At 32.7% G+C, this 19,371-nt stretch overlaps 1 protein-coding gene and 1 long non-coding RNA gene across 5 annotated transcripts in view; one reads left to right on the forward strand and one right to left on the reverse strand.

The window, feature by feature from the left end:
- Positions 1–2: 2 nt before the first annotated feature.
- Positions 3–19,371, reverse strand: part of LOC143230071 (uncharacterized) — a 50,960-nt gene continuing 31,591 nt past the window's right edge. For both annotated transcript variants that reach the window (XM_076463077.1, XM_076463076.1), the window contains one exon: positions 3–136. The gene's annotated coding sequence lies outside the window, so the exon portion shown is untranslated. The remainder of the gene's footprint in view (positions 137–19,371) is intronic.
- On the forward strand, positions 125–19,119 carry LOC143230073 (uncharacterized). Of its 3 annotated transcripts, none has more exons than XR_013016223.1 (5): positions 125–1,412; positions 3,272–3,368; positions 3,650–3,784; positions 12,014–12,061; positions 13,510–19,119. It is a non-coding gene; the product is annotated as an uncharacterized LOC143230073 (long non-coding RNA). The 3 variants fall into 3 exon arrangements; XR_013016221.1 differs by having other exon boundaries at positions 3,693–3,784; XR_013016222.1 differs by having other exon boundaries at positions 3,693–3,784; positions 12,014–19,119.

The following is a 19,371-nucleotide window of genomic DNA, read 5'->3' on the forward strand; positions in this document are numbered from 1 at the left end:
ATTTTATGGATTTTCAGTATTTACTAGTAAAGACACCAATCAGAGGTTGCAGTAGCAGGTGGATTGGTGGGGTGTCAAAGAGGATGTTTGCTTCCACCCCTATCTTTCCTCTGTGATCACCAAGGGCTCCAAGATTCTGGTTAAAATATTAAAAGATGTACAAATTAATCCACTTCTTAACATTGGTGTGTATAGTCATCTGATTTATTTCACTAACTGATAAGTAATGTTTAAAATATCATACAACATACCTACTTAACCCTCTCAAGATTTGCACCATCTCTGAGACTGTTTTTTTTAAAGGTATTCACTTGTATTAACATAAGTGTAAACTTTTGTTGTTTAAATCAAACCATTTCGAGTCATATACGAAAGACAAACCTCATGCTAAATTTATTAATTAATATTTAATTAATGAGTTTAATATCTAATATAAATAGTAAATAGTTCAGATACATCATAAGGTCCTGGGTTGTTCTTCAGTTATTAATGTTTAATTAATTAGCTTAATGTCTAATATAGATGGTAAATAGTTCAGATACATCATACATCAGAAGGTCCTGGGTTGTTCTTCAGTTATTAATGTTTAATTAATTAGTTTAATGTGTAATATAGAAGGTAAATAGTTCAGATACATCATACATCAGAAGGTCCTGGGTTGTTCTGTAGTTATTAATGTTTAATTAATTAGTTTAATGTGTAATATAGAAGGTAAATAGTTCAGATACATCATACATCAGAAGGTCCTGGGTTGTTCTTTAGTTATTAATGCTTAATTAATTAGTTTAATGTCTAATGTAGTTGATGTATAGTTCAGATACATCATACATCAGAAGGTCCTGGGTTGTTCTTTAGTTATTAATGTTTAATTAATTAGTTTAATGTCTAATGTAGTTGATGAATAGCTCAGATACATCATACATCAGAAGGTCCTGGGTTGTTCTTTAGTTATTAATGTTTAATTAATTAGTTTAATGTCTAATGTAGTTGATGAATAGCTCAGATACATCATACATCAGAAGGTCCTGGGTTGTTCTTTAGTTATTAATGTTTAATTAATTAGTTTAATGTCTAATGTAGTTGATGTATAGTTCAGATACATCATGCATCAGAAGGTCCTGAGTTGTTCTTTAGTTATTACCTAGTATTATACTTTACTTGTTTGTTAATGATGAAGTATTTCAGATATGTTAAACAATGTGAAAAATGAACAACAGTAAACATTAAACTTAAGGTTAAGGAAAGCTTTCATAATTATCAAAATAACTTGTACAACTTTTCTGTGTCCAGATTATCCACATATAATTCAGTTTTCACAGGGAGTCAACAACAAAGTCCTGGTAACATTCAATGTTACAAATGAAGACTATTGTACAAAGTTTGTAGATAATATGTGTGAAGCAATTCAAGAGGTGAGAATTTTTCATTTTAAAATTCTATATAATGAATTTTGAAAGTTTGTAGGATCAAATCAAAATTAATGTAATATGTTTAGAACCATTCAGTCCTTAAGTTACTGTTTTCATCCTTTGATATTCTTGTTAATGTTGGTTTGAATATTTCCCTGCTGTTTAAAGCAATGTCTGACTTGGTCTGAATATTTTCCTACTGTTAACATAACCTCTTTTGACAAATCAGTCCTCAGGTTAGGGTTTCTCACACTTTGATTTTTTGTTTTTTTACCATGATAGACTGATACTGTTTGAGACTATAGTTTATTATCTGTGGTAATGGAGGGGAAAAGGGAGCCTGAGTAATGCAAAACAAAGAAAAACTTGTATATATCTGTGTATTTCTGAGAAAGATGAAAATAATAGAAGTGTAGTTTGACCTGATATTCAAACTGACAGGTTTCACTATAATCACTTAAATTTTCCTTTTGTTTTATTTGATTTTATTGAATTTTAGAACACAGTTAGTTTAAAACTAGTTCTGATGTTTTATATAACATATTGTGGGATTCTCATGATTCTGTTGAAAGATAAACTGGATAATCTGTCTATGGATGATTAACTTCTTGTAAAAAGACATTACTTAACCATATTGACTTTTTAACATATTTTTAAACAATTTTTTTGGGATGCCCATGTCAATATTACAATTAATTCCACAAATTACTGATAAGGTGCTTCTGTAATTTATGTAGAAATAATATAGTTGTAGGCTAGTTCTTTATAATTGAGTATTGTAACAAACAAAACTTATATTGCAGTATGTGGACATTTTGGGCAGCAAACAGTGTGGAAACAAATAATAGATTTTAGGATTAAGAAGTTTTTAATTATTACTGTCTTAAGAAACTTCCAATAACATAACGTCAATTTGATTATGATTCTCTTTGAACAGGTGTTATTTCATCAGAAATTTATGAACAATTGGTAAACTCAAAGAGGAAATGACCATGTTGTTTAATTTTATAGAATTATAGTTTCAATTACATTTAGATTGAGATTAACAAATACAAGAAATATATTTATTATTTTATAACTTAAATAATAGTATTTTATAATTTGAACTTAAGTTGTTTTGTTAATGTGTGATATGATTATTTTCTCAAAATTGATGGTTATTTTTTCTTTGAAAGTAAGTTTTCATACAACTGGGGATATTTTTGAGGAAAGATATTTTCATTAATCTTATAGATGGATGAAATGGAAAATCCTTAAAATATAGACAGAAGTAGAAAAACAGAAATCTGTGACAAACAGTGTTCCAAATAACATAGAATCTGGTGTAGCAGATATAGAGATTTATTTCATACTTTTAAGTAGTGGTTACTGAGTCAATCTAATACAGTATAGAGTAATGGTAGACAAAATAACAGACACAATCTAAAGTTTTTCTAAAGAAAAACATTTTGCATTTATTTAGAAAATTTTAATGGTTATGCAAATGAAGTTTGAAAATTTTGAGAACAAGAAAAGTATATTTATTTTAACATGAAAACCACTTTACGTTCTAAGCAGTCATTATTTTACTTGCTGTATTTATAAATGAAAGTTTATTAAACATCCTTAATTGAAAATTCTCATTTTTATGTTCACAAAGGATGTGTACACTGAAATCTACATTAGGTACCATGAATTTTGTTGTGTCTCTACATTAATGATTACATGTTGATTACAAGGTCATGAAAATTAATTTAACACTTATGGAAGTGTTAATTTTAGTATCTGCTTTTATCTTGTGCATTATTATTATTCTGTAAATCTACAAAATTGTGTATGGAATTTTGAATTTTAGATATTTTACTGTACAATTTTTCTTTCAGGAAATCAGAAACAGAATACATTTTAAAATTTCTGAAGTGTTCAAAAAATACATCCAGTGTTTCTTTATATTACAGCAGTCATCTACAGTGAATTTAGGTTTGTTTTGAGCCTTGTTTCTTGCCTTTTGCTTTATGGCTTCAGACAAAAACCATTGTAAATCCATATCAGCCAGTGTGGCATGACATTTTATCAGACAACATTAAATAAACAGTTTTTTTCTTAATTGTAAAATTTCTATTTTGGACTTCTTTATTAGAATAAATTAATTGAGATAATGAAATTATTTGAACAGTATCAAAGTGTTTTATAAACTTTAGATATAAATGTGGAAATACAAAGTAAGTAGGTCCTTGTATTTTATCTTTGTTTGTCTGTAGGACACTCAGTTGAGAATCCTTTTCATTTCTTTTTCTACTCAAGAACAAACTGAAACTGTCTGTGGTCTGTCATCTTGTGTATTAACTTTATTCAAGCCTTAGAACAGTGGAAACAACTGTATCATAAGGGCAAAGGTCAGTAATATATAAGTATCTGAAAGTTATAAGCTAATAAACATTTATATAAAAAGTAAGATAAATTTTGTAACATGCAACAAAAAATAAAAAAGAAAAAAAAATGTGCCTTGTATAATTTTCTATGGATAATAAAATCATATGTTTTTGGTATGATACCTCTTCATAACCAGTAACTGTAAAATTATTCTTTACATCCATGTATAGTAGTTTTAAGATCATACCAACAAACATCGACTTGATCTGCTGTCTGGAGATCTTTAAGTCTAGAGAAAAGTAAAGTATGTAGTATTTACATATTACACAAGAAGAAGTTGTCAATATAGTGTAGTTATAACTAGAAATTTACTGTGTTAAAAGCTGATGCATTGTAATAGTAAAGTACATACTGTAGGTGTTTGTATCTGTGTTAGAATACAGTGCATCTTGGAATGTTTTCCATTTATTACTCACCCTGGAAACACATCACCCACATTTTGTCTCCATATTTGATTACTTAATGCTCTGGTGATCTTTACGTTTTTGTTGTTTACCTTTAATTGTATGACAGAGTTAAGTATTGCTGGTATTGATTAAAATAAACTAAGCTATTATAGTGCTTAAAACTGTAAACTTTATTTATGAAAGACTCATGTATGTTAGCAAATGATGTATCATGTACAGTTTATAACACAAAATATGCCAGAAAGTAATTGAGCTCTTCAGGCTGGTTTTATTTAAGATGAGTCATCCAGATAGCTGTGTCTTACTATGGATTATTTATGGAGAAGGTTAGACTAGAATAATTGCAATTGTTCAAGGAATAAAAGGTTTTTTATATTCTGTACTTCTAATTATACTTTCCAGGTTGTTTGAGGTGATGTGATATCCTTTGGAATAAATATTGTTAGTTTTGTGAAGTATACAGAAACTTGTTTGAACAAATAAATGACTACAACATTGTCTGCTGGAATGGACAAACACTGGAACACTGTTGAAAATATATATAAACAAACATATGGTTATAAATTGAGAGTTTACTATCAATTCATAATTTTAAAAATGTAATTATTTAGTATACATATTTTTCTACATTATTCATAAAAAATGAGTTGCTTCTTTTTTATTGTCCAATCATATTTTGACATTATTTTATTCAGCCTGTACATCATTACTGTATTTGGAATTATGTTTTATTCAGTTCTTTCAGGAAATGCTAAAGGACTCTCGGAATTAAGAGAGACTTTTGAAAGAGTTATTGACCACATGACTAAGGTGATAAGCTATTGTTATTATTAAATCATTATAATATGAATATCTTCAAATATAACCTCTCGATGTGGATTCCTGTACGTGGTGAGGAGACGTCCCAGGGAAGGTTATGTTCTTTCAGTTTACCTTCTCTGGGATCTAAATATCCACTCACATGTTTGCTGTGCGTGGCGACCCATAAAGGGAAGAAGATGATCCTGGTGGTTGAGAGGTCCAACCCTATGACACCACTTTGTCCTTGAATTCCTATAGACGGGTGTCCTAGGGGTGGCACCCCATTCGGCTGGTCTACTTGGGCTGGGGTCAACCAAGTACCAGTGTTCTCAAAAAGTGTTGTGGACATTGTTTCTGATGCTGGTGTTTGGGTATAGTGCTCACAAAACCCTGACATTGCTGCAGTGTCCTTGTTTGACATTGTAGTGCGTCCCCTTGTGGGTGGGGTCAGTGACCACTGAAATTTCCATTTTTCCTATGGATCCTCCAAATAAAAATTTAAATAAAATAGTGAAAAAACAGTCAGTAGGTAAACGACCATGTCTTAAAGTTTCTGAGCATAAACCTTCAATATCTATACCACCTGTTGTACCTCATTTTCTTTCAGAGAAACCTTAGAGCAAATGTCCCCTTTTTTTATTCAGAACAGACTGGAGGGACTTACTGGCTCTCCAAAGTCAGTAAAGAAGCTTTGATCTGGAGACATATTGACACATCTGAACACAGTGAACTCCTGTTGCATTCAAAGGCAATTGGGATATACCTATTGAGGTTACACCTCATGCTACATTGAATTTGTCACGAGGAGTTATTGTTGAAAGGGATTTGAAGAACATCCCCGAGTCAGAGATTCTCGCTGGTTTCTCCACTCAAGGAGTTTATGCAATGAGGCGTATCTCCACTCAAAGATGGAGTTACATTGCCTACCAATATCGTTGTTCTGACATTTACATCACCATGTGCATCTGCCACCATCAAGGCAGGTTATCTTAATTGCAGGGTACGGCCGTACATTCCAAACCCTCTCTGATGTTTCCAGTGCCAGAGGTTCGGTCACTCAAAGATGTCATGTCTTGGTTCCCTGACATGTTCTTCTTGTGGTAGCAATGACCATGATGCCTATGAGTGTGAAAGAGACCCACATTGTGTCAATTGCAGTGGCTCTCACCTGTCCTACTTTTATTCTTACCCTAAATGGTTGGAAGAAAAAGAGGTGCAGTGTTTGAAAACGATTCATAACATTGCTTATCCTGAGGCTTGAAAATTGCTGTCCACTGCTTCATCTTGGACGCATGTTGCTGCATTTCGTTCCACAACTACAGTGAAAGAGCAGACAGATCTCTATGTGCCTCCAAGAGAATCGTTCTCAAAACAAATGAAAAGCCTTTTGACCTCCATGGTTAAAAAAGATGATGAATCAACTTCTTCACCCATCTCTGTCCCTTCCATCCATTCCAACAAACCTCAAGATCTACATCCTTTGGTTCTGGCTACAGGAATTTCCTCGCATACCTCTTCTTCTCTCACCCTAAGATGCAAAACAATCATTTGTTCACATCCTCAGTCACTGGAATCCCCTTCCAACAACAAAGACCTGCCCAATGGATCCAGGGCAGGATCCATGAGGGTTGATAGACCTCTTTCAAATAAGGACAGTAAGGTAAAAAGACATGGTTGTAAACAGGAGGGCTCTCCAGCCAATTCATCTACACATCATTAAAAATGGCCATCTTGATACAATGGACTGTCGAGGTTTACATTCTAATCTGGATGACATCAAAACACTGATTGCTTCCTACCTTCCTGTATGTTTTCCTTGCAGGAAACATTTCTGAAACCTGCCGATACAGTCACCTTTCAGCAGTTTTCTTTGTACAGAAATGACAGACTGTGTGATGGACAAGTGCATGGAGGGGTGGCACTGTTGATTGATCAGCATGTGCCCACCATGTCTTTGTCACTCAACACACCCTTGGAGGCCATAACCATCTGTGTTTCCTTGGGTCATACCATCACTGTTTGTTCTCTCTACCTGTAATCTAGAGAGACATATTATCAATAACACCTTAATGCTCTCAATGAACAGTTCTGTCTCCCTTTTTAATCCTGGTGGACTTCACTGGGTATCATCCCCTCTGTTATTGATAGGAGGGGTTGCTCTGTAGAGCATATGCTCTCTAATCACAATCTTTCTCTTTTCAATACTGGTTCTTCTACTTATTTTCATGCACCTAGTCAGTCCTTTACTGCTATTGATCTCTCAGTTTGCTCCCTTTCATTATTCTCCCATTTTTCATGGAGGGTTGACAATAATCCACAAGGCAGTGATCATTTTCCTATAATCTTGAGAGAGTCTGGCCATGGTTGATGCCACCCAACCCATGTGCCCCGGTGGAAGCTGGATCAGGCAGACTGGTCCACCTTCACTGCTTTTGTAGAACTTGATCCTGCCATCGTCTGTCAGCCATCAATAGACGATTGTGGCAGCAGTAACTGACTGTATTATACAAGCAGCTGCTCAATGTATTCCTAAAACCTCAACACGTTTTTCACTATATCCTCGTCTGTGGTGGAATCCTGCCTGCCACACAGCTGGAAAGCTCAAAACGGGCCTGGGATACTTTCTGTAGATATCCCACACTTTCAAACCTCATTGCTTTCCAGCAAGCCCATGCACATGTTTGGTGGGTAAGGCGTCAAAGCCAGGAGGAATCTAGGATTAAGTTCACAACTGGCATATCTTCTACCACCAGTTCCAAAGTCATATGGGAAAAGATTCGAAAGGTCAGTGGGCAATACAATTCTGTCCCCCTCTCGATCCTACTCTCTGATGGCCAGGAAGTAGCTGATATCTGAAGCATCGCTGATACTCTACGTGAAAGCTTTTGCTGGGTATCTAGCACTTCTACTTCTTCCTCCACCTTCTTAGACATCAAGACTCGAGCAGAGCGATCACCTCTTTCCTTTCAAGCTGTCTCTCTGACTATAATCATCCCTTTACACTGGTGGAACTGAAACTGGCCCTTCATTAGTCTGGCAGTACATCAGTTGGACCATATGATATACACTATGACATGCTGCACCATTTATCTCCTGATTCTCTTAATATTATTCTAATTGTTTTAAACTAGATCTGGCAGGAGAATGTTTTTCCTGATACCTGGTGCCAGGCTATTGTCTTACCTTTCTCTTAACCTGGGAAGGATCCCAAGATTCCTTCAAACTACTGTCCAATTACTTTGGCGAGCTGTCTCTGTAAGACCTTAGAGAGGATAGTTAATGCTCATCTTGTTTGGTTCCTTGAATCAAACAACCTCCTCTCACCCACCCAGTGTGGGTTCTGACAACAGTGCTTCACCATGGACCACCTTTCTCAAATAACATCTTTTATCAATGTTGTTTGACATTGAGAAGACTTATGACACAACATGGAGGTATGGCATTTTGCAAGACCTCCATATATATGGGTTACATGACCATTTGCCCATTATTATTAAAAAATTTTTAATGGACGAGAGATTCCAAGTTCATGTGGGTTCGACATTTTCCCGTTTTTTTCTACAGGAACTTGGAGTCCTTCAGGGCTGTGTTTTGAGTGTCACACTTTTTAGTATAAAGATTAATGCAATCACTGAACAACTCCCTCTCACTGTTGCAAATGGGCTCTATGTTGATGACTTTCACATCTCGTGTCAGTCGTTGAACATGAGATATATTGAGCAGCAGCTACAAACTGAAGTGAACCACGGCAAACATCTTTAATTTCTCTCTCTCTAAAACCCTTTGCATGTAAATTTGCCACCAATGGGGTATTCACCCTGATCCTAAACTCCATATTGGTGAAGTTGTGCTGCCTGTGGTCCCTGAGACCAAGTTCTTGGGGCTTATCTTTATATCACACATTGAGCAGCTACTGGTCAAATGTACAAGAGCACTGAACATCCTCCATGTCCTCTCTACCAACACTTGGGAAGCAGATGGATGTTCTATGCTAAAGATATATCGTGCTCTTATTCGATCGAAACTCGACTATGGATCACTAGTCTATGGCTTTGTCAGACCCTTGGCCTTAAAGATACTGGACCCCATTCATCATCACGGACTTCGGCTCTGCACTGGGGCTTTCCACACTTCCCCAGTTCAGAACTTATACATTCAGAGTTTCATGAACCTTCTTTGCACCTCTGCCATTTGCAACTGTCTTTACTATATGCTTCAAAATTTTGTTCCTTATCAAAGCATCCCACCTGGGGTTGTGTTTTCCTTCCTTGGTGGGCCATGCTTTTTCAGAACAGACAATCTGCCATTGCTTCTTTTGGCCTTCGTATCTGGGCACAGTTGGATGAATTAGGTCTGTCCTTGGATAGCATTGCAGTATCCACTGGTCAGCCCATCCCACCATGGATTATTACAGTTCCCAAATGTGACCTTTCTTAAATCGGCTGAAAAAAGCAGATACTCCCGATTGGAAGTACCATCTTTTATTTACTGAACATCTTCTGAACCGTCCTTCCATTCCTATTTATACAGATGGTTCAAAATCAGGTGACTTTGTGGGCTCTGCCATGATCTGTTGTGGTTCGGTGGTTGAGTGCAGAATCCCCTCTACAGCTTCTGTGTTCACTGCTGCATGCAGAATCCCCTCTACAGTTTCTGTGTTCACTGCTGCATGCAGAATCCCCTCTACAGTTTCTGTGTTCACTGCTGCATGCAGAATCCCCTCTACAGTTTCTGTGTTCACTGCTGCATGCAGAATCCCCTCTACAGTTTCTGTGTTCACTGCTGCATGCAGAATCCCCTCTACAGTTTCTGTGTTCACTGCTGCATGCAGAATCCCCTCTACAGCTTCTGTGTTCACTGCTGAACTGTATGCCATTTCTCTTGCCCTGGATCACATAGAAGCTAAGCTGTACTCCAACTGCACTATTTATACTGACTCGCTTAGTTCTCTACTGGCCCCAGAATTTCTTAATGTTGGTTCACACCCTGTTCTCACTGATACTGGGGCATGTTGGTATTTGCAGGAAGGAGCTCACAGACACAGCAGCTAAATCTATCTGCTCTGGCACTATCATCACTGTGTCTATTCCATACATGGACTATGGTCCTGTATTCAGGGCTTGGCTCCATGCCAACTGGCAGTTGACTTGGAGTGAGTAATGTGAAAACAAGCTTTTCCAAATAAAACCTGTATTGGACTTTGGTCGTCTTGCTTCCATAAGGATCAGAAGGAGGAAGTTGTTCTAACTAGACTTTGCATTGGTCACAGTTTTTTAACTCATCATTTTCTCTTATCTGTAACTCATGCACCAGTGTGTAGTCTGTGTAACACTCAGATTACAATAAGCCACATTTTACTTTCTTGCTGTCATTATGACTTTCAACAATATCACCATTTTAAACATGTTCTGTCCCAAGGTTTGTCCATAACGTTAGACAGTTGATGGTGACACTGTCCACCTTGGTAAAGTTTTTTGTTTTTTAAAAGGCATTAACCTTTTTTAATGTGGTTCCCTTTTAAGAATCGCAGTCTCCCTAGTTTGATTTGAAATTAGAAAATGGCTGTAACATTAAATAACTCAACACCAGGACTAGAAAGGCCTACTTCAGGTGACTAACGCTGCTGTTTGAACTACCCATTAATCATCCTGGTGTGCTATTATTAAAATTTTGCTACATGTCTTTTAAAACTTTTATTACTTTACTTTTTGAAAATGGCCATAATAACACATAACTTGGAACCAGGACTGGAAAGGCTAACTTCAGGTGATTGACTTACCCGTAAGTAAATTACTAACAGTTAAATTGGGATTTTGTATTAGAAGTTTGTTGTTGGCACAGTATATTATATAATAGAGCAGAGAAATGACACTCTATGGACAGTAGTTTGTGTTAGTAAATAATAATCACAGTATTAATACCTTGTTGAAAAGTGAAAGTTATTTTCTTATTGTGAGGAAAGGACTCGTATTTCAGTCTGTGTTCTGTGATAAGGAAATGGTTGTTGCACATAATCCAGTTATTTTTCCAATTGTTTGAATCTTGAATAGTTAAAGTGTGCAACATTGTATTCAATATTTTGATCATACACATATATACAATGTCCATCTTAGTAAGGTTTAAACAATATATTGTTCTGACAGTAAACTATTAATGTTATATAAATAATACGTTTATATATTCTCAGCTTATCTGGAAAGAGAAATACATGTATTGGAAGTGTAAATATTACATTAGACTGAGAATAATGTATACAGCAGTTTGAAAACTTGTAAGAATTTATGTTGAAACATTTAAAGTAGAAGACTCTTTGTTTTGGAGGGGAGCTGTTCAAACACTCTCACTTCATATAAATTATTACATATATACATTCCAACTGAATATAAATTATCATGAATAGTAAATCATACTAAATATGAGTAACTATTCATATGCAGTCCTATTAATCATGCTTATTATAAATTATTCTATAAACTATATCCTACTGAATATAAATGATCTTGTGTATCCAGTTAACTGATCTTATAAAATATAAGTTATCATGTGTAATCAGCCTTACTAAAATTTTTAGGAACCATAATATATATAAATAATTATACTAAATATAGATTATTATACATACTGTGTCATACTAAATATAAATAATTATCCTAAATATAGATTATTATACATACTGTGTCATACTAAATATAAATACATACTGTGTCATACTAAATATAAATACATACTGTGTCATACTAAATATAAATAATTATTCTATATATAGATTATTATACTAAATATAGGTTATTATACATACTCAGCCATTTTAAATACAGTTTATTATATATACTGTCATATTAAATATAAATAATTGAGGATGTATAATCATACTAATTATTAATTATCAGTGATTCTCAGTTCTGTTAAATAATGTTCATATGCATATTCAGTTTAACTATATATAAATTATCTCACATATTTTTTGTATTACATGCTCTCCAGTGGCTGACAGTAATTCTAAAGTAATCTGGTTGCAGTACTTGAAATCAGGTAACAAAATGTTCATTGTGTATTAAACTTTGTACTTAACAACTAACATACTATATCTATATATACTAAAGAATCAATGAGCCTTTTGTTATTTTAAATTGCTATAATTATATCTGTGTGATGGGGATAAAAGAACATTTTCTACAGTTCATTTTTGAAATGTCATAACAACTACTATGGTAAAGGATGCTATTTAATATGTAACTTTAATAAAATTAATTGATTATATTTATTGTTAAAAAATGTTTTATATAGAGTTTAATTTTCATTGTTGGAATGTTGGTTTTTAAAACACATACAAAAATTAATGTGTGATATTTGACAAACAGTACTGGTGTTCATAGTAAAAGAGAAACATGTAAAATATCAGTAGATGTAGTACTTTTGTTAAGCATAGTTTGAGAATTTTTCAACCTATATTAACCTTTAACTGCAATACTAGTAACTTTAGTAACAAAATTAATTAGAAAGCCTATAGAACTTCTTTAGTTGTTCTTATGAGTTATGATCAAGTGATTTGAAAGACTGCCCTTATTTCTAGTGAGGTGATTTATATAAAAATAACAGTTAAAGGTAAACATTTAACTTCAAAACTATGTAAAATCGATTCTGTAACAATATTATAAAATCTCCAGGTGTTACAAACAATATTAACAGATGAAAAAACAAAATTTCAAAGCCTAGAGAAATTGTTTGTCTTAAAAAAGTCCAACGTGAACATTTAATATGGCAATATTTAATTATGGTTCATGTTGTATTTGTTTAGAAATAATTAGTTACAAGGGGAATACTTATACTTCACATACATACGTATCTTTACCATTCATTAAATCACATCATTTGTATAATATTAAGAAACAGAGAAGTGTGATGAAAACTTTCAGTACAATACTTCTACTGACATAAAAACTTTTCTTTATTATTACTGATCTGTATATGTTCAACATTTCCACCGACCTTGAAACTCTCACTTATGTTCATGTGCTTCAACAAATCAATAAAATTAATGAATTTTTATGTTTATGTATACATATGTATATATATGTACTTGTGTGTTTATGAGTATGTATGTTTATATATATATAATAATTCATGAAGACATTTAGAAAAATTGCTAGTTATTAAATTTTATATGGAGGCAGACAGTTATTTTTCAATATGTACACTTTTGCCATTGATTTTTTATTCAAGTAAATTGAAAATGTACATAAATATATTAAGTATATTAAGTGTTTCTCTGTAAATTCATGTCAACACATATGTTATCCCAGTATATTATTTTCTTAATAAAAACATTTTGTTTTGAACTTTTGTATTAGAATAGAATATTTCATATAATCAAGGTACTTAAAGATTATCAAAATGTATCATAAACTAGCAACATATGTGGAATTACAAGATAAGTGTGTCCAGGGATTTCATCTTTCATTCTTTCTATTTTGCTGCAGGATACTCAATTTCTGTATCTCTCCTCATGAATGACCTGTCTGAAACTGCCCATGGCCTATTATTTTGTGACTGTACAAACAATGGTCAATAATATATATGTTATGAGCTGATAAAGTTTTAGTATAAACAGTAACAAAAATTCTGAAAAATACAACAAATTACTCTTTATGTTCATGTGTTGTAATTTTAAGGTTATACCAAACACAAATGTATTTAATCTACACAGAGTCTAGTGGAAAGTAAAGTCTGTGGTATTTATACATTAAACATGAAGAAGTTTGTAACATAATCCAGTTGTAACTGGAGCTTCAGTGTTTCAGAATTTGATGTGTCATATCAGTTAATTGCATATTGCAAGTATTTGTCAAGTATGAAGTCTGTACTGTGCATTAAAATCTATGCCAACAACTTACTATTTATTACAAGTAGCCTATTATTAAGATGTATGTATATGGAACTGCGAGTTATTTTCTTAATAGAAACATTTTGTTCTGGACTCTTGTATTAGAATAGAATATTTCACATAATGAAGGTACTTAAAGATTATCAAATGTATCATAAACTAGCAACATATGTGGAATTAGAAGGAAAGTAGGTCCGGTCCTATAGGATACTTGATTGAAAATCTCTTCCATTTCTGTGTCTCTCCTAAAGAATGAGCTATCTAAAACCATCCATGGTCTATTATTTTGTGACTATATTCGGGCATTAGAACTATACAAACAAAGGTCAATAATATATGTATATATATATGTGTGTGTGTGTGTGTGTGTGTTATTAGCTGATAAAGTTTTTGTATGAAAAGTAACAAACATTCTGGAAAATACAATAAAATATTCTTTATGTTCATGTGTTGTAATTTTAAGGTTATATCTAACACAAATATATTTACAGAGATGCCAGCCATTATGATTTGAGTGTAATAATTATGATTTTGGTGTATACATTATGACTATATGCTCATACAGACAAATATTATGACTTGTTGCAAATCCCAAATTATTATACATAAAATAGGCCTATAAAATAAAGTGATAAATTGTTCCCCCAGGGCTTGAGAGGGGTGAAAAGAAAATTTCTAGGGAGATACAAATAAATTTCGATAATAAATAAAAGACACTCCAAATGGCTACTTGCGATAATCATGTTTGTGCTTGAAATAATAAAAAATATTTGTATCTCGACGTATACCAATAGTTTGAGTGCGGTGCTTCTCCATACTAGGTACGTGGGGAATCCATAGTTACGTCATCAGTGTTTGTCAGCCAATCAGCTCAGCGTAGATGGGTATTTCTCGTTTTCTAAGCGGCATAGAAACACCAATGCGATCATTCACAAGTGGAAAAAAGAGGCCTCGTTCACCTGATTGTCTTGTTTCTGGCAAATTTAAAAGGACTAAATCAAAAATTTAGGAAAGAGTAGAGTGCAAAATATCCAGTCATTGCATCAAAAGTCAGTGACTGTCATGCTTCATACAGTTTGTCACATCAATATTTCTGTGGCACAGGGCAGGATAAACGATTGTTCCAGACATACAAAATTTGCATCTCACCAACAAAAGGCTGAGGGGAAGACAAAAACGATGCAGATAACGACATTTATGAGTAAGAATTCAGAATATGAAACCATATAAATAAAATACATAATTTCAAAAGAATTTTTTAAATATATTAAATATACAAAACACAGTCATAAATGAGCAATCTATAGCAGTAATAAATAATAATAGTTATAATAATAACATAATAATAAACAGCTTAGAGACATTGATCTGGCCTGGTAGCCGTAAATGATAAAGGGCTCTGTCTACAATCATTACACTCAGTCATTTGAAATAGTTGGCATCTCTGTATTTAACCTACACAGTGTCTAGTGGAAAGTAAAGTCTGGTATTTGCATACTAAACATGAAGAAGTTTGTAACATAATCTAGTTGTAACTGGAACTTCAGTGTTTCAGAATTTGATGTGTCATATTGGTTAATTGCATATTGCAAGTATTTGTTAAGCATGAAGTCTGTACTGTGCATTAAAAGCCATGCCAACAACTTACTATTTATTACAAGTAGTCTATTATTAAGATGTGTGTATATGGAACTGCTAGTCACACACAAATTTTTGTATGTTTGTGTGCATTTATTATAAACCAGTAATGTTAACCTTTATCAAAATTCCCATGCCCAGTCAACACCAGTCGTTAAATTTTTTCATTCAGCTACTAAATCTTGCAGCTTCACAATGTTTCATTACCAGTATCAATTGTTAACAGTTTTATAATTGATGAACCTTTGTTGTGAAAAGTAGGTTTTCTCCCAAAATGTTTAACTGTTAAATGTTTACATAATTGATGGGCCTTTATTGTGAAAAGTAGGTTGTCTCCCAAAATGTTTAACTGTTAAATGTTTACATAATTGATGAACCTTTGTTGTGAAAAGTAGGTTTTCTCCCAAAATGTTTAACTGTTAAATGTTTACATAATTGATGGGCCTTTATTGTGAAAAGTAGGTTGTGTGCTGAGATGTTTAACTGTTAAATGTTTATATAACTGATACATATTTGTTATGAAATGTAGGTTGTCTACTAAGATGTGTAACTGTTAAATGTTTACATAATTGATAGGCCTTTGTTGTGAAAAGTAGATTGTCTGTTGTTAACTGGTCTGTTTGGTGCTAAATGATACATGTTCTTTAGGTATTTGCTATGCCTGGTAATTTGTCATTTAGACTGTTAGTTGTTGGATTTGTTCTTATCTGACAGGTATTTGCTGTGTAAAATAGTTTTTATATCAGGATATTTGCAATTAAATTTTATACACTCAGTAGGTCTGTGGTTACACCATTTGAACAGTTGTCCCTACCCTTAATAGCTAATTATTAATAATGATTTATATATATATCTTTTTCTAATGTGGTGTTTTTAGCATCAGCATAGCAGAATGCCTGAGTTTTTTGTTTGTTTTATGAAGTAAGATATTTTAGCTTATAGCACCAATATCTTTTGACTGATTTGATATTTAGTAATAGTTTTGGTTTTAGGAGGACAAATCTTTCAATTGATGTATTTAACCATGCCCAATTTTATTCTAATCATACCTATAAGAATCTCAATTTAAGGGTAGGCTAGTAGAGATCCTGATAAGTAATAAAATTGAATTTAGAACACATGTGCTTCATGCTTGGTATTGCTGGTGCTGAAAATATAGCTAATAGAAAGGGAAAATGGTCTCTAAGATTAATTTATTCTGCCTGAAATACTTTCAAGTACCATAGCTACTGAGGATAACCTCTTGTTATTAGTAACTAAAGTTTACTTACCTGTAGTGAAAAAAGTAACATTTAAAGTAAGAACCTGCATAAAACATTTATTGAAAACATTGATCTTACATTTAATGTACTTTCAACTATTCATTTTATTTATTGTGGTTAGACATGGGGAGGGTGCCAGGCAGAAACAAACCTCATTAGACAAGTTTTTAGTGAGAAATAGGTTCAGTGAGTTTCAAACAGGTTGTAGCAGTGCAAAAGACATAAAAGAGAAAGAACCCCAGAAGGAGAATTACCTGACGTTTTTATGGAAGGTGACTCCCCTTTCAAACAATAATAACCCTCCTACTCTCTACATTCCTCACCACCTTTCACTTACACCATCAGCTCTCCTCAGCACAGGTAAAGTGGAGTTACATTTTTATTTATTGTTTTTTTATTGTGTTTATAGTTTTGTGATTGAATTTATGCATGTAAGTATTATTATACAGGTATAAATAAGCAATATTTTTACTTAAAATGCTTCATAATGAATAATATTTGGAGGTCTGTAACAGATTAATTTAATTTACAGTATTTCCTATGGGAAAAAATTGATTCGGTTTTTGAACAGCCTTCTGGAACGGATTAAGTTCAAGAACTGAGGTACCACTGTATATAGTTACTCCTTTTCCTGGGCATGCGATCAAATTGTGACTTTAATGACACAAGTTGTTTATAATCCTACTTATTCTTGTGTCTCTCTCTAGTAAACTGATATGACAAAATAAAATGTACAGAGACATTTATGTTTAAAAACATGACAACAAGAGATATTCTTTTGAACACTTATACAAAAACTTACATCAATGAACTACTTGTAAGAAACAAATCCAACCAAACAATTGTTAGAACTGAATTATAAAAACTATAACCTGTATTCAAAGTATGTTAGGAAGTTAGTATAAGAAACAAATCCAACCAAACAATTGTTAGAACTGAATTATAAAAACTATAACCTGTATTCAAAGTATGTTATGAAGTTAGTATAAGAAACAAATCCAACCAAACAGCTGTAAGAACTGAATTATAAAACTATAACCTGTATAGTATGTTATGAAGTTAGTATAATAATTAATTCACATGTTTAAAAACATACTTTCTAAAAAGTGGTACAAACAACTGAATTAACTTCAACACATTTCATCCTACTGAGTCAGAGCACGTTGAAGAAAAATAGCAGTAAGGTTGAGTCAGTTTGGGTTAGTACTAGTGGGATTTCTTATATATCACGAGGTCAAAATTTGAAAATCAGTGAAAAACTGTATAATGAGATTAGATTGGTAGCTGAAAGAAATGTTGTATTATGGGAAATTTTAATTTCAGGGATATTGAATGAAAAAATTTTAAGCCTGAGAATAAGGGAGAGGCTTTTAAAAATTGTTCAAGCTTCTATACACAAACTGATTACAGAAACTACAAGAGAGGAAGCTATATTATATTTAACATCAGCATCTGAAGGTAAGGTAATACAGAGCATTGTGGTTGTAGAGCTTTTAAGTAACTGTTTCACTGTTAGGTTTGGGATTTTACTACATGTATAATTGAAGAAGAACATTATATACAACTATACAACCACATTAATAAAGAAGTGTAACCACCTTTGCTTTTCTTTGACGAATTGTATACATATATTATTATTACACGAATAAGGAATCAACACATATAGATGCAACAATTAGGAAAGCACTATAATATATGGAACTCTAAGCATCTATTGTTTCTCTTTGGTAAAATATGCATATCATATGAACAACAAATTAACATGTCTATATTCAACAAACAAATGATAATACCAGTATGTAGAACTGCGAGCATCTATTGCTCCTCTATATGTTTATTATTTGAACAAAGACTTAACATAACTAGATTCAACAATCAGTCTTCAGTGAAAGAAAACTTCAAAGTTATTACTACAACAGCTTCATCACACTTGAATAATGTTATGTTATTCATTAGAGTATTTTGTAAATTTTCTAATAAATTATTGTGTTTCATACGATTAACCTTGTTTTACATATTTTTTTAAGATACATGTATAAATTCTCACTAAAATACTGAACCAACCTAACCTTACATATGAACCTGAGTAAACAGTATGGCTGTGATATATTTCTCTGATGCAGTCACAGTGATTTATTATAATATTAAGTTCTAATTGCACTATAAAATGGTACTATCCATTTTTTTAACTTTTCATGTACACAAACTTATGTAATCAGTGTTAGCTGAAGATAAGTAACAAGTGAGTTGTATTGATAAATATAAAATGTATTGTTGAATAAGTTCAATAAAGTTATTTTTCAGAATCATTTATAACCAGTGTATTTTATACTAATTGTTTGATTAACAGGCATTCAAAATTGTCTTTACCTATACAGTAACAATGGAATAAAACCTACTCATTTGGAATCCCCTGACTACAGTTCTCACAGATATAAAGTGTTAAACTTGAAGTGGTAAACTAACTGTGGTTCTTTGGTTTTATCTTATTACTTAAATCACATCATAATTAATAGTTAGTATAAATATCCACTGGCAATACTGTTTAGGAAAAGTTA

Source organism: Tachypleus tridentatus, chromosome 10, assembly GCF_004210375.1.
Source record: "Tachypleus tridentatus isolate NWPU-2018 chromosome 10, ASM421037v1, whole genome shotgun sequence".
Lineage (NCBI taxonomy): Eukaryota > Metazoa > Arthropoda > Merostomata > Xiphosura > Limulidae > Tachypleus > Tachypleus tridentatus.